The sequence below is a fragment of the Tamandua tetradactyla genome, chromosome 22, assembly GCF_023851605.1.
Source record: "Tamandua tetradactyla isolate mTamTet1 chromosome 22, mTamTet1.pri, whole genome shotgun sequence".
Classification (NCBI taxonomy): domain Eukaryota; kingdom Metazoa; phylum Chordata; class Mammalia; order Pilosa; family Myrmecophagidae; genus Tamandua; species Tamandua tetradactyla.
In genome coordinates, this window is record NC_135348.1 from 3,818,524 (window position 1) to 3,834,504 (window position 15,981).

At 37.2% G+C, this 15,981-nt stretch overlaps 1 protein-coding gene across 6 annotated transcripts in view; it reads left to right on the top strand.

Moving 5' to 3' along the window:
• Positions 1-6,124: 6,124 nt before the first annotated feature.
• FSTL5 (follistatin like 5) overlaps positions 6,125-15,981 on the top strand; it is an 875,733-nt gene continuing 865,876 nt past the window's right edge. For 4 of the 6 annotated variants that reach the window (XM_077139629.1, XM_077139632.1, XM_077139633.1 and 1 more), the window contains exon 1: positions 6,127-6,504. The gene's annotated coding sequence lies outside the window, so the exon portion shown is untranslated. Of the gene's footprint in view, positions 6,505-15,981 lie in introns of all 6 variants that reach the window. The other 2 variants (XM_077139637.1, XM_077139631.1) reach the window with 2 other exon arrangements.

A 15,981-nucleotide genomic window follows, 5' to 3' on the forward strand; every position in this document is an offset into this window, starting at 1 on the left:
TCCTTAGTTCAATTACGCTTGTGAAATGCGCAGTATTTTTAGATTCCAAAGACTCTTAAAATTACCAAACTCTAAATTACGTTCTCAAACACTGATCATTAAAATAATTTAAGAAAAGGACGAGAACATGTTACAGAATTGATTTTAAAAACTACAATGAAGGCAGCGTCATATCTGTCCCACTTAAAATGATTATTTCTAATTTCAGTAAATAAAGTCAACACAATCAATGAATATGGTGGTAAGTAAGCATAACTGTGGGTTAATCCAATCATAGAAGTAAATCAAGTTGAGTAGTAAAGCATTTGACTGAATTAGGTGATATATTTGGATTTTTCTGGTTTTACTATAATTTCTATCATTTTCCATAATATGTCATTAGCAAAGTTTGCCTAGAGGCCTATTAAGGGTTGCTATTTTAATTACAGTTCTCTGCTTCTAGATTTATTTTCTAATGTTAGAGTTTATTCACAGAAAAATAAATACCAAAATATATTTGCTATATAAATCTAGCAATATGGAAGTGTTGTGCCTTTTCCAACTTTAGTATATAATATATATATGTATAATTATATATAACATTTTTAGTATATAAAAATTATTCTCAGATGGTTTTCTCTATTAAGCCCACAATTAATAATTTACTTCTAGGCTTATATCAACGTCTGACACTCTTAAACAATCTACCTCAAATTGTCATGCTACACGGACATGGAAAAACAATTTTTAATTCTTATGTAATTAAAATTACTATGGAAAGTGTTCCTTAATTTATCATTTCAATTTATACTCCCTTTTATAGAGAAGCATATTCAAGAATATGCATAGTAAGCTGAGAATTCTCGACATGGACATATTGGTAGATGCCAGCTCTCATTGAGGACTTGTTCTCACTGTTTTGAGCCTAAGACATAAATAACAAATGTTCTTTTCCAAGCCAAAAAGAAAGACAAGATATCTCTCTAGGGGAAACTCATAGCAATATGAGGGAGTGTGCCTATGAAGGAGCTGATTAAATAGGAAAATGAGAGCTCATGAAAGCTCGAGTAGTTAACACAAACCTGCATCTGATAAATCTATCTCTGTCTAGTGTACGTTTCTCATGATATGCTTATATAAAGGGCAGGTTTTATGTTCTCTTTCAGTTTAGAAGACAGAAAGTTAGGACCACATGTTTATCATAAGTAAAATATGAGGCTTACATGTCTTTTCACGTTCACTATAATGCTGTATTTATATTTTATTAGTTACAGTTACCAACTGCATTACTGTCTGGGTTTAAGTCTAATTCTGAATCCAATTTGATCCCGAATTATTGAAGTTAAAGAACAATTTATCCTTAAATCCCTACCTAGATTGCTTTGTTAAACGCGTAGGTTTTGGCTCTCCAGTTAATCATCAGTGCTTGAAGCATAGTCTATCCTTTCTCTATTTAAGATTATCTTAATAAAGACTGACATTAATAAACCTCCTGAATATATAACTTTGTGCATACTATATATTTGTGCAGGCTCTTGTTAAGTTTTATAAATTCATTTGCATAGTGGGAATTAACGAGTTTATCTGGGAATTTAGCAGATAGAATACAGGGTTATATACAACTCTTCGTATGGTATTTCAGATAAAGACTTTTAATCCTTCAGGAGTTATTCCATTTTGATGATGGATTCAAGATTATGAATAGCCATTCTTAGTGTATCTTCCCGTGTGTTAAAGTAAATACTAGTAAGAGAATATCTTTCAGAGTTCTCAGGATTAAGTTTAGCAATCTCTCATAAAAAATATAATCTCAATGCTCAACACATATTGAGAGTTTAAAAAATTAAACTAATATTATCTTATGAAAAGTTTATAGCTGATCACAAATATCACTTAGGTCAAATTTGGTGGGTAGTTATGTATATTGAATTATTGATTTTCGGGATACCCTAAATCTTATATTTGAAAATCCTCTTCAATTGGAGCTTCCCATTTAAAAAAATGTACTTGAGTTTGCAATTGTGGATTAGCTAAGAAATTCAGATATAAAAGCACGGAATCTAAAGTTCATACAATAATACAATTCTCTCTTTAATATTCTACAGTACAGCAGACATACAACTGATGAGGATTTTAAAGAAAATATTTTCAAGAAATGATAGGTATACAGAATGCCAAAGGGCCTGGAAGGAACAAAAGGAGGTAAAGGAAGTAAAGAAGACTCAGAAACAAAAACAAACAAAAAGCAAGAAGTAAGAAAAGGAAAGAAGGTTTTCATGTGTCAAATATACAAACAATGTTAAAAAATGCATTGTTAGAGATCAATGGAATAAAAGCGATCTTTGGAATCTCTGTCAAAAGGATATAAAGTAAAGACATAAATTAACTTTAGCAATTCTTTCTTCATAAGAATTGATTGTTAAATGTAGTACCTGCTCGTTATAATCATGATCTACATTTATGTGTCAGAAGAAAGCACAGAGTATCATGTAGAAGCTCAAATGGCAGGGGAGTTTGGATTTGTATTTTAGGCACAGGTTGTGCTGATTTTGCAGTTTAATTCATTGAGCCTTAATTCATTAATTAAGGAAGGCTTGGCCATTTTTGGTTATGATATGTTTTTCTGTCCGCTTCTTTTTTTTGAGACCCAAAATTAAGAATGGAAATCACTTAGTATAAAATAGTGGATCCTTGCTTGTCAAAATAAGTATGCTCTTAATTGTCAACAAATCTTTTCATAACTGATAAAAAATGAAAAATTAACAAAGCAATCCACGGTTATTATTTATAAAGCATTTATAATTCTAATGTACTATAAATAAATTAGAATAATTATAATTTGAAAAGAAGCTCTGGAAACATGATAACACTGAAAGAGTCTAAAAATAGAGAATTCAAATCAGTATGCTGAAAAGGTAAATCTATCCAAATATAATACACACTTTATATTGAATATGCACTTTCAAGAAGACAATATAACGAGCTTCGCATTTCTGTATCATATATTAATATGTTTATGTAGATTATCTAAATTTAAAATCTTAGGTAGATGACGGTCATTCAGCTTTAAAAGTATTTTTCTTTAGCTTATCTGCTTACTATCTTTAATCATCTTTCCAGTGACAACTAGAAAAGCATCTAATCACTTTTCATATGCTTTACATTTTATCATTGGTTTACAGTTACTTTAAATATGCTTAACAGTTGTTATATATGTGAGGTTATTATAATATTGCATATATATGTGTATATATTTGTGTGTGTATATATATATATATATATATATATATATATATATATATATATATATATATATATATATTTATTTAAGATTGCTTTAACGGTCCCATTCATTCTCCTCTTAGTTTCATCTTGGGTAGGTGAAATTTATTTCTTTACCTCTCTTGGTCCTTGCCTCCCCTTACATACCTCCCAACCTAATTACCCTAAGGTAAGATTTTCACCATCTTAGTAATCAAATAGTAAATTATCCCACCTAAGGAGGAAATTCTCAAAGTCTTTAATTCAAAAATAGAAAGTTCTGAAGGTTTTGAATTCTAAAGTAGAATCACAGCACGGTAGTTACGTAAGGAACTTTGGTGATAATCTAGTATGCTCCCACATTTTACAAATGATGAATCTTGTGATGAAAGAGATCAGAGAGCTTGTCTTCTATCACACAGCCAATTAGAACAGAAAAAAACCTAGCACTCCCTGGTGAGTGCAGCACTCCTAACGCTTTTTCTGGCGCTAACACACTCTGTGCACGCAGGCCATAATAAACTCTATTCCTTTTCTTTCCTCCTGCCTCTCCTACTTCCGTGCCCCTCCGCGCCTCCTTTTCTTTTTTAAGAGACTACGAGGAAATGGTCTGGTTTTCCTTTCCATATTTAAAACCTAGACTTTGCTTTCTAGTTCCATCAGCTTGGGCTTTTGAATACTATTGTTCCTGTTTTAGTTGAAGTCATAGCTCAAAACCACATCACTAAAGTGAGCCTAAAAATACTATCTGCTTAACACAGGTTTTTGGGTGGAATTCTGTAAGAATATGTGACTTACTCTGTAAGTTTCCGCAGGAAACTTTGAAGTTTTCTCTGACACTTTGGCATGTTGACATGAAGCAGCCTAAAGAAAACCCCGTGATATTTTCAAAGGAAGTAGAAATATACCGCTGCCTACCAAAGTAGACTCCTCCGTCGGCTAGACTGTGGCTGTAACTGAACAATGCCTCCTCCCCACAAATACCACCTTGCATGCCTTCCCACAGTATCTGAAACCATCCTTAAAAATCACTTTGGGAATTGAGGCACTCTTCATAAATGTGTGCATATATGTGAGGATGTGTGGTAACGAGCAGTATAAAATGACAGGTCACTAGTCATCTGCATACTAACATAAAATCAGTTGTTGAGGGAAAAACCATTGCAGAATACCTGGAATGCAAGAAGTATGATTTAGGCGTATTGGAGAAAATGCCCCAGGGAATTATGGTTTTTGGAAAGAAACGGAGAAATTCTGGAATGAATCTGGAAAGAAAGATTTGTATGGCTACATATTAGAAAAAAAAAAAGTAAATTTCCTCAGAAGGAAAAAACGCCGTGTTTTTCACAACTTCTTTTTGCTTAAATACCGAAAAGTAGGAATTTGGGTTCACGTGTCCACAAAGTACCTATGCTTCCTCAGATAATCCCTTTCGTACCATGTACACTAAAATTCATTCACAATCTTCCTTGCATGGGAAAATAAACACATTCATTAATTTGATTAAAATCCCAGAGAACACTCGCAAGTGATCCTGTGCAAAATCATGGTCGACGCCTCGGATACAGCGGCACCTATGCATGGGCGTTACACGCTTTCCGATGGAGAGCAACATACAGTTGCTACGTAGTTTCTTGCATAAGCGAGTTTTCCGGACAAATGCTTATCTCACTTTAGGAAACCCAGACTTCGATCTCCGGATGCGCGTTTCTCCGCAGAAGCAATCCGGGGGGACGTCCGGAGGCGGCACGCGGGTGGGCCCGGAACGACGGCGCGTTAGCGTTAGAGTTAGGGGGTTAGGGGGTTAGGGTTAGGGTTAGGGTTAGGGCTAGGGTTAGGGCTAGGGCTCCGGGTTGCCGACGCCGCGGTTCCCGGGAAGGGCTGCGCTGCAGGGTGGGAGGCGGCCCGGCAGCCCCGGACGAGAAGCATCACAGAGTTGTCCCAGGACTGCCCAAGGCTACGAGGTGCCCCCAGCACGCCCCGTCTTTCACAGACCACCTGACACACTCGGCATAGTAAGTACTGCCCAACCTCCAGAAGGCTGGCAGTGGAAGTTGAAGCTGAAGACTTTCAGTAATTTTTTTTTCCTTTTTAAATGATTTTTTTTAAACCCTAACATCTCCAAATTCCTGCAGCTTCAAGACGTCTTTAAATCATGAGAAAGACCAGATGCGTGCGCGCGCGCGGATGTGAAGGCGACGCGGGGCAGTCCGATGTAAAATCATGCGGCTCTCACAGCACGGGTTTTTTGTGTGATTTTGAACATCGTCTTTTTACCAACGCAAAGCGTTTCGCATTTTCTCCCCGTGCTCGGAGCGTTTCGGAGGCGGGCCGAGTTCCTGCCGCAGCGACTCCCTCCAGCAGCTCGGCGAAGCGAGGGAGACGCGCAGCGACGCCCCAGGGCACGTCCTCGGCCGCGCGCGGACGGCAGGGCGCGGGGCAAAGTTGGGTGAGGTAGACCAGAAGCACGGGGGGCGCTCCGGGAGGCGGCTGAACGGACTCCGTGCACCCGCCGGTCCCTTCCCGACGCCTGTGGCCGCAGTCCCGGCTCCGAGTTCGCCACGGTGCCCTCCCTGCGCCCGGGCAGCTGCATCAGGGCCCGAGCCGCCAGAGAGCGTCCGAGCGCCCCCGCGGACGGCGAACGCGGAATCCGACGACGCGCCGGCGGTCGCAGCGGCCCCTAGCGGGAGCCCAGTCCGGGCGGCGGCCCCGCGCCTCTCGGGGCGGGGCCATATGCAAAGCAGTCACGTCAGAGGGCTGGGCGGGGCCCTCCGGGCTTGAGTGGCAGGCGCTCCCGCCCTGGGAGGAGGCGCGAGAACCAGGCTGGTTCAGCGGCTGGGACAGACGGGGAGACGAGAGGAGCTGGGGCTGCGCGCGGGGCCGTCGGGGCCGGACCTGGGGCGGGCGTGGACCCGGGGCTGCGGCGCCTCCCGGCAACGCCCTCGTGCACCCTCGTGTGTCCTGCGGGACCCGCCTCGCCTGCAGGACCCTTTCCAACTTGACAAAGGAGCGTGGGCTCGGACGTGGGAGAGCCCCGGGTCTACCTCCCGGGCGCTCGGGCGCGCGTGACTTGGGAGATTTCTGTAGTTTTATACCAAACTGTTTTGATATTCTCCCAGCCAAGACGTTGTCTTCAGTTTTGTTTTTATTTTTATTGTTTTCGTGTTTTATAGATACACACACACACACACACACACACACACACACACACACACACATCCTCGGAGCGTCTTTTTTGGGGGACTTTTGGACTGTTAAAATAAGGTAAGAAACATAATACTGTTATAAATTATGATGAGCGGGGGAGCGATGCAAACTGTCGTACCCAAATTGCAAAACAAGTTATGCTTCTTTTTATCGGTTGAAATGGTACTTTTGGCAATGCTTGCGATAATTATCTTCATAATGATGATCATTATTACAGGAACATTGCTGATTACGAACTGAATTTTATGTTTTTTTTTTCAAAGTTAATGTCATCATGTTGCATTTTGCTTTAAAACAAATATTTGTAGAGCAGTACTTCCAGCGTGGCTCAGAGGACAGGTACCAGTCAAAGTGAGCCTCGAATATATTAGCAAATGGCATTAAATAAATTAACCAACAAGTTGTTTAATCTTAAATATATTTGAAGGGGTTCATCTCTGGTTATCAGTGTTACCTCTGCTATCTAAAGCGTGAACTGCGAAGTGCAGAGCTCTTTTAACATTTTTGGAGGGGATGGCAGGTGTAGGAGCATTTATGCCATACTGGGTTCGTTTAGCCCTGCTGTCATGCAGTTGATCCAAATAAAACTTGTGAAACTCAGCGTCTGAGAATGCCAAGACCCAAGGTCATATGTATTTCCAAGTTGGGGGCTGTTCGTTCTGCTACTGACTGGTAAATGTCATCCCCTTCCCACCCCCTTAGGTTAGAGGTGGATGTACATGGGAAGCTCAGATCTAATAATACAGTATTAGCTTGTATTATAGTCCCTGCTGCTGTTGGTATTTGAATGGAACTGGGAAGCGTGGGCTGAGAAAATGTCTCGCTATTTCAGCAATGTTTAACCTCTCGTATGCTTAACAGCTTTTCTCTACTTGGGGGATTTTCTTCTGAAGCTGTGTTCCTTTGTCACTCGGTAGTGTGTTCTGAGTGTGTCTGGAGAAAGATTTCAGGGCAGCAAACCTCTGCACTGTACTTCTGGTACTGAGCAGTTATTAAATGATAGAAGTTAGCTGGTGCTCCTTGCATTTCTTATTCCTATTTGTGACTTTATTTGCCTGGTGTGATGATGCTTTCTCTGACAGATAGAAGTATGATCTTTCATTTAGCCTACTTATCATTTAGTAACACTAGTTTAAGTGTAAATAGTGGCTGGAAAAACATGGGTAACGGGGCTTTTCTTTACACTCCTGGGAGAGAGTTGAGGTTTCAACTAGACGTATGGTTTTAGAACTATACTAACAGGAATGGGGAAAATATAAAGCAGTTTCATATATAATAAATAGTGTTCAGTTGACCAGGGTTATGTATATTAGCAACTAAAGAATCCGCTAAGTTAAAGTTAAATATTTTTATATTTTAAATTGTCGAAAATTTTCTACTGCAGTTGTATTAGAGTTACTTGGATGAACTTGAGCTTTAGAGCTTATGATTTAAAATAATCCCTTTGCATAAGTGTTTTCATTTTGTTTAGATTACCACCTTATTTCATGAGAGTGGTTATTACTAGAACTAGACATTGTTAAAGAAAGCAGAGGTCAAATGTAAATCCCCTTAAGTTGCCCCCAGGTTTTACCTTAAACAGATGCTCTCTGGAGGATTTCTGTCAGTCATGTGATCTTATGTTAAATATTCATACACATTTTAAAAGGATGAGTAGGTAGGGAAGAAAATAAAGATATATGAAACACTGAGCCAGTAAGTTCATATTGAACAGCCTCATTGGAATGTATATGGAAACGTTCTTCATTTCTATATCTTTTGGAATTTCTTTTATAAGTGCATTCTATTGTGTAAAAATTAAGACAAATTTCAAACAAATAAAATTATGGCTTCCTTCAATTTCAGTTTTATTTGTTTTTTATTTATTATCATAAAACATTGAAGTATATTTTCATTTTTACAACTTACTCAAAAGGCAGTAATATACATATATATGTATGTGAGCATTATATTGACCCAGATATATCTGAATTTCTTTTTGATTTCTTTTTGCACAAAGTTTTCTAAGATATATAATATCCTTGTTCTAGTATAAACAGGGACTTTAGCTATCAATGTCTGGAATTTTTCAGATGAAGTTTAATGTCACAGTGAGATAGTGAAACACTAAAATCAAGTTATGCTATTGACAATAATGAAACAAGTCAAAGGTTGATTCAGTGAGATTGCAAATTTGAAATATTAGAAGCATTTTCCACTCATTTGTCTACACATTCAGCTTTTTATAACTGAGTTCTGAAGAAAGGTAAAATTAGGAGCCCAGCTTAGCATTTTTGTGGATACTATTTGGATTCAGAATGAGATTCCCACAGTGAACTAAGAAAATTGCCAACTTTGAGGATATCTATGAGGGTTAGTAAAATGTGGTAGTCTTTTATTAATTCCTGCTCCATATAGTTCTACAAATAACTTACTATAATTTGGAGTTGTAACTTGTTCATGTGAATCGCAAAGGGCTACTCAATACCACAACACAGGATAGCTTGTTAAAACATCAATTCATTTCATTATAGAGGCAATGGACATGTATATAGCTCACTTTGTTTCTAGATGATGGAGTTTGAGAAAGTAAACAGAAAAGTTTTGAACTAATTTAATATGTTGATGTCTTTGTTAATATCAATGTCTTAATAGCATATTGAGCTATAAATAAATAGTTACCTAGCTGCCTATTTTTACTTACAAATGAAATGAATTCTTATATATGCTTTATGAAATTTAAGGTCAGTTTAAACAATTTGAATTTTCAATTTCCAAGACTATGTATTGATTTCTTTTACCTTCTATTTACTCAACATACCCTGTAGGGAAATAGCATCAGTGATAATAAATCTGAAATAGGACAAACAATTTGAGAGGACCTTGGCATTTTGAAAATATTTTGGAAAGTTTATTGAGAATTTCCTTTTTTTTTTCACAGTGTTCAATGCTCACATAACAATGAGATGAAAAGGCCTTGATTAATATGGTCCCATCAAGCCTTCACATTTATCCAAAATTCACATACCAACTCTGGTGTTTTTTTCCTTAATACATTATAAAGTTTAAAGAGGCTTACAAACTTGCCGGCTAAGAAAACGACTTCCTGAAATTAACATCACTGTAACAGCCATGTGACCAATTATCTTTTACCAAACAGACTTAATCACTTTCTGTTTCAACACCTCCACTATCTCTTGGGCATAGTTTAAGTTGGGTTATAAGGCCCCATGTGGATAATCCTGACTTTCCAATTAAATTGGTAACCACACAACAAACCAATTGGTCCCATTGTGCTTTAAAACACCTTGGTGTTGAGGAAGTTGGTATTATTAAAATGGATGAGGTATTGTTTTGATGAACTCAGGGTTCCAGTAACTCATGAGATGAGTTCTTGCAGAAACTCTGAAAGAAGAGTAATTAAACAACACTACCAGTACTTGATGGTATAAGTGTATATGATGTGTGTGTATGTGTGAATATGTTTATGCACATACGTATACATATATTTAATTCTACTATTCTACTCTACAGTAAATACACAATGGGTATTATCGGAACCATGCATGTCCCAGAAGTGTTATTTAGTGGAAAAATAATTTACGTAGTAAGTTGGAATGCATTATGTAATTTTTAGTGGCAATTGCTTCTTCTGATTATTATTATTTTTTAATTTAGGCTTGTATGTTTGAGCATACACCAGATTTTTGGCATAAAAACGTGGTTCAGAAGCTCTCATGCTGATCAGGAAGGGAGGGGCAATTGAAAAGAAAATTTGCCAGGGATTAGTAACAAAATGAATGTACGCATAGATTGGAATTTACAGAACTAAACTGTTGATTCTGAGACAATATGAGTTCTGGTAAAGGATTCAGAAGGAAAGCCACTGCTTCTAAAAGAAACATATCAGGTTTACTTTCTAGACATCTTTGGGTAATACGCCATGCACCTTTAAGGAACTGAGCCTGGATATCTTCACACGTGAAATATTTTTGTTCTTGTGCATCTAAGTTCCTACATATTGATGTGATGAACTGTGGGAAGAATTATAGATTAGCTCTGAATTTTCTTGCTTTAACACCAAACAAATAATTAACATTAATTTAAGGTGGCTTTTGGTATCACATTATGCAAATCTGTAAAGTAAAGTGGCTGCTTATTGAGTACATTTGCATGTCAATACAGAGCATAATATTCCAACCCATTACTGCTAGCACTGCTAGCGATCTAAAACATAACCCAAAAGATTTGAAAATCCTTTTTTTCCCCTGAGTTTTATTTAAATATATTCATTACAACTGACAGTAGAGGGAAAGGTACTTAAGTGACATGTTTTCTCTGTGCCAGTAGTACCAAGGTAGCAATTAAAATGTACATGTAATAGCAATTAAAACTTACAAGTCAGAACTGTGTTCCCCAAAGATGATGATGAAATGGAAATAATTTACCTTTCCATGCTTGGATCACTTCTACCAAACCCATTAGGTGGTACTTTAATGACCACCAAGGCCTTATTTCTTTTAAATCCTAATACCCTAAAAGTCAAGGTCCTTGCATGAAACAAACGCCCATTTGACCACAGTGGTGATGTATGTCTTTTCTTCTCAAAGCACAGCAATTGCTATGACTGTGGTGTCATTCAGACTCTGAAATGCCTCCATTTGGATTCAGGATGGTGGCCCATTCACTTTTCTAAAGAGAGAGGGCCAGTGAGCTGCTAGCAATAAAAATGCTTGCTGCCTCATACTAGCCTACTTAGTGGTAACTGAACCAGCTCTTTGAGCCTGGATTGGCTTGTTCATCTAGGAAGTGGAAAGAGACAAAAATAGATGCCATTCAAAGTTTTAATATTTTATCTATGTATCTTATTCACCTTAGATAATTTTATCCATATGAAGTCATTTAATACATAACTGTATAGCAGTAGTTATTGTCTTCATTTTAGATGTGGAAAAAAAACCAGAAACTCAGATGAACCAACTCCACCCCTCTATCCTGTGGTCACACTACTAGGAATAGTTTAGGGCAGAAACGAAGTTCGTTCCTCTTGCTGCTGCACTATGAATTACCAGTACCTCCGTGTAGTTCAAGCGCTTGCTTTGGTGTGGCATTCAAAATTAGGCTCACTTTCTCTGATACTGTCCTTACGAAATGTGAATGTTTTATATTATTTCTCCGTAATTTTTTTAAGTTATTGAGATGAATTTATGGCATTTTTCTTAGTATGCATGTTTTAGAATCCAGGATCCCAAAAAACTGCAAGTTTTTCTTCTGTATTTAATATTGAAGGCTCAAAGGCATTTGATCTCATAAACTTTTCAAAATACTAGCTGCTAACTAGTTAGAAGGTTTAAATGCAAGTAGCATTTGACAGCGCAAGTGCTGATAGCCTTAAGTATGCTGGAGTTCACCTTGTATTTGCATCCAGTAAGACATTATAAGGAAAAGAAAATACTTGTAAAATATTTAATGCCTGTTTTGAAAAACATCTTTATACTGATTTGGAAACACTAGGAAATGGCTTGGAGCCTAATAGTGAAAAATTTTGTTCTTATTATTTTGCTTTCTTTTTCTTTGTTTTTGTCACCCCTTCCCATAGGAATTTCTGCACGGATTATATTTTATTGAGCAGTATGTACAATTTACGCCTCAAAATTACATGAAACTTTTCAGCATTATCCTTCTGTTAATAACTGAGCAAAATGTTAGAATAAAGAGCCTATTCTGGAAAAAAAATTTTATATAGAATCATTAGCCCTTTAAAAATATCTATATGCATTTTATAACAAGAAGAGTTGTTAGATTTTTAAATCTTCTTTATCTTGATCACTTTTTACCAATTAGATAATTAATGAAGTTTGTGAAATAGAACTGCCTTAACTTGAAAATGTTCTGTTTTCCAAACTTATGAAGTCATTAATATATATGAGAAGTGAAAACAATATTTCTGAGACTCGAGACTCATCATCACCTCTATATCTTCCTCAGATCTTCAGGTCCTCCCTTGGATAGAAAGGTGTCACAGTATACGGATAAGACCAAGGCTTTTGCTGCTTGTCCTTGGTGTATATCTCAGCTCAATCACTTTCTACTCTCTAATTTTGGGCTAGTTACTTAATCTCTCTCTGCCACAGTTTCCTCAAATGTAAACTGTAAGCTGGGATTTCATATGACATTTATATTGACCTCTGTGTGAGTGTAGTGATGATTAAATCAGGCAATGAATGCTAATGCTTCTGACAACCTATGACATATATGACATATAATGAATGTTGATGTAAGCATTATTATTATTTATATGAATCACCTATAGAAATCTACATCTCTTTTTAAAAGTTGAGTCTAATAAATCACTCTTTCATTCAATCCGTAATCGCATTTTGAATGTATTCTGCATGCTGCCACTAAACAATCCACTTGCAATAAAGAAATAAGAAGTTGAGAGTTTCCAAGTGAGCTTGGCATGTAAACTGTATATTTTAGAACAAGTTCTGAATGAAAGAAGTGTGTAAACATCACAAAGCATCTGTTGAGAAATTACATATAAGAGTAGTGATTTGTTTTGACAAGGAGTGAGAGAGAAGGCTTCAGAGAAAAAAATGGGAGTTGAACTGGAAGCATACATAGGTTCTCCATATGTTGTTAGCAGCGATAAGGGAATTCCAGGTTCCCAGATCAATAAGAACCAAAGCCACAGACAAACAGCAAGCAAACAAAAATATAAATAAATCCACCCAGAATGTTCTCAGAAAGTGAGTTTCCGGTTTCTTTCGAAACTTATGAAGAGAGAGCTACAATGTGAGATATATCTAGAGAAAAATATTTAGATGAGAGAAAATGTTAGAGAAAAGCAATTCCACACCGTCAAGAAATTCAGCTGTACTCTTTTAGGCTTTAGAATGTGTAGATTTCATGTACCCATCCCAGGATTGCTGGAGCAAAAGTTTTCACATTAAACTACCAATGCATTCAGTTTAAGTATTCTAGTTTGGGCAATCCAGCTAAATCTGCCAGCATAATATATTTCTACTCTACTCTTGACTAAGTCATTCTTTACTTTTCTACTAATCATCTTTATTTGAAAATGGAAAGTCTCAGCCCTATATATGCTATCAGAAGGCAAAAGGTATATTCAGGACAAGATATTTTACTCAAAAACCACAAGGGAAAAATTCGTGCAAAAATTTTACACTTTTAATTTTGAAGAATTTTCATTGAGTGTATTATCACAATTAAATTAAGCATTTCTTATTGTATGGTTATATGTGGTGTGTGTGTATTTTCCCCCGAGAACAAATTTCTTTTATGCCTGAATCCCACCCTATCTTCATGACCTCAGAGTTCCTATTGACATTTGTCTTTCCCCTCGTTCACTGCAGGTACACCCTGGGGAAGTAGAGGCAGCTTACTGGTCGGTGGTGGACTATTGGACTCCTAGGAAATATTAAATAACTCTGTTCTGTTCGTTCTTATTTCGCTTGAGACACACAAGGAAATACTGGTCACTGGTTCATATGCTCTTAGTTTTTCTATGGCATTTGGGCTGACTGAGGACAGGAGGAAGAATTGGTGACAGCAATTATAACAGATCTCTCAGGTGAGCCCCAGAGTTTCATCAGCTTCCCTAGGGGAATGCCTGTTATCTAAGCTTTAAGTTGTCCTTATTAAATGGAACCCAAAGGAGAGAGAACAAGTTTGATTTGTGGAGAAAGTTTAAAGAAGAAAGATGACAGAGCCTTTTATTCAATATTTTACATATTGGTTAGCAATACCAGGTGATTCACCTTTGAAATGAAGTCCAGTTTTAAAGCTTTTAATCATGGCATTGCTGCACCATTGGATATACTATCCATTTGACTTACTGTTCCTCATTGCCTGTAGAAACCTGCAGGAAGTCCATTCACTCCAATGGCTATAATTCTCATCTCTTTATAGATATCTTCCAACTCTATAGCTCTGACCCTAATTTGAACTTCATTAATGTATTTTCGAAGGTTGGCCGGATACTGTAATTCTCATTTCTTGGTGACAGCAGAAACCTCATGAACTTATCTCATCCCAAACATCACCCACATCCTAATTTTTCTGCCTTTCAGTTAATGATACACTGTTTTTCCATTCACCTAAGTCTGAGAATATGTAGATGTGTTACACTTACACCATTGTTCCTACATGATATCTGATAAATCCCTAAGTCTAGACATCCTTTCCTTTGAAATGTAGCTTTATCTCATTCTCTGTTCTTTGTTCTCACCTCTCCAATTTGGTCCAGACCCTCTCAGCTCAACCAAGATTGTTCTGACAGTCTTCACGTAGGTCTTTTTGATTCATTTTGACCTGCTGTGATTGAACAAGTAATGGTAATAATAGCAGCTAAAATTATTGATGGTTCATCATAAGCCATGCAGTACGTTAACTATTTATAAATTTCATTTTATTTAATATGTCAGCAACATATGAGGTAAATACAGAAACCAAAGCTTAAAGAGTTAGGTTGCCCAGAGTAACACAGCTAAAAACTCAGAGCCAGGACTCAGACCGAATTCTGTCTGACACCACCTGCATCATCAGAAACATTATGCTCTGATGATTTAGACCTCAGAACTCTTCCAGGTTTCACTTGATTAAAATAGACTTTCTAACGCCACAGTGTTCAGAAATCATCAATCATTATATCTATTTTTTGCTGTATTAATTTGAATTCCCTTCTTGCTTTTTCAGATCCTTCTCATTGGCTTGAAACCTACAGTTGGTCAGTCTGATTTTTAGTATCCTCACGTGTGCAATCCATATAGGTAATACAGATAGATAGATGAACCACAATATAAGGCATGATACCCTACCTTTGTATAGCCTCATTGCCCTGGATATACTGTTGTATTTTCAAGCAAACCAGTCTAGTTTTTCCACAGTTTAAGAGCAGATTGTGCTCATCTGTGCTTTTCAGTGTCCCTACAGTTTCTTTTACAACAGATGTCACATCAGTGTCACTTTATCGCCAAGATGTCTTCATCTTTCAAAGCCTGATGTATTTGTTCTCTAGTGTTGTATGGAACATAGTATGGAATCTATGAGAAAATGAACATTCATTTTCTCATAGTTTCCATAGATCATGAATCAGGGTGCAGATTCCCTGATTCCTATTCTCAGGCTCTCATCAAGCTGTCAGGCGGAGCTGAGGTCTTCTGTGAACCTCTTGTCTTCTTCTAAGTATTATGATTGTTGGCAAGATTCATTTCCTTGCAGCTGAAAGCTCATGTTGGCTTGCTTTTTCAAAACTAGCAGGAAAATCTTTCTGACTTTTTCAGTTTCTGACTTCTATACCTTCCTTTGAAGAACTCACCTCATTAGACCAGGTCCAGCTATGATAATCTGTTTTTTGATGTGCATAACAGTCAACAGATTTGGGAGCATGGTTACATTTTTTAAATCTCTTTGGTGTTTCTGTATAACATAGTCACAAGAGCGATACTTCATCACCATTGTCATATTTTATTGATCAGAGGCAAGTCAGAAGTCTTGCCCACACTCTAGGGAAGAGAATTATACCAGATT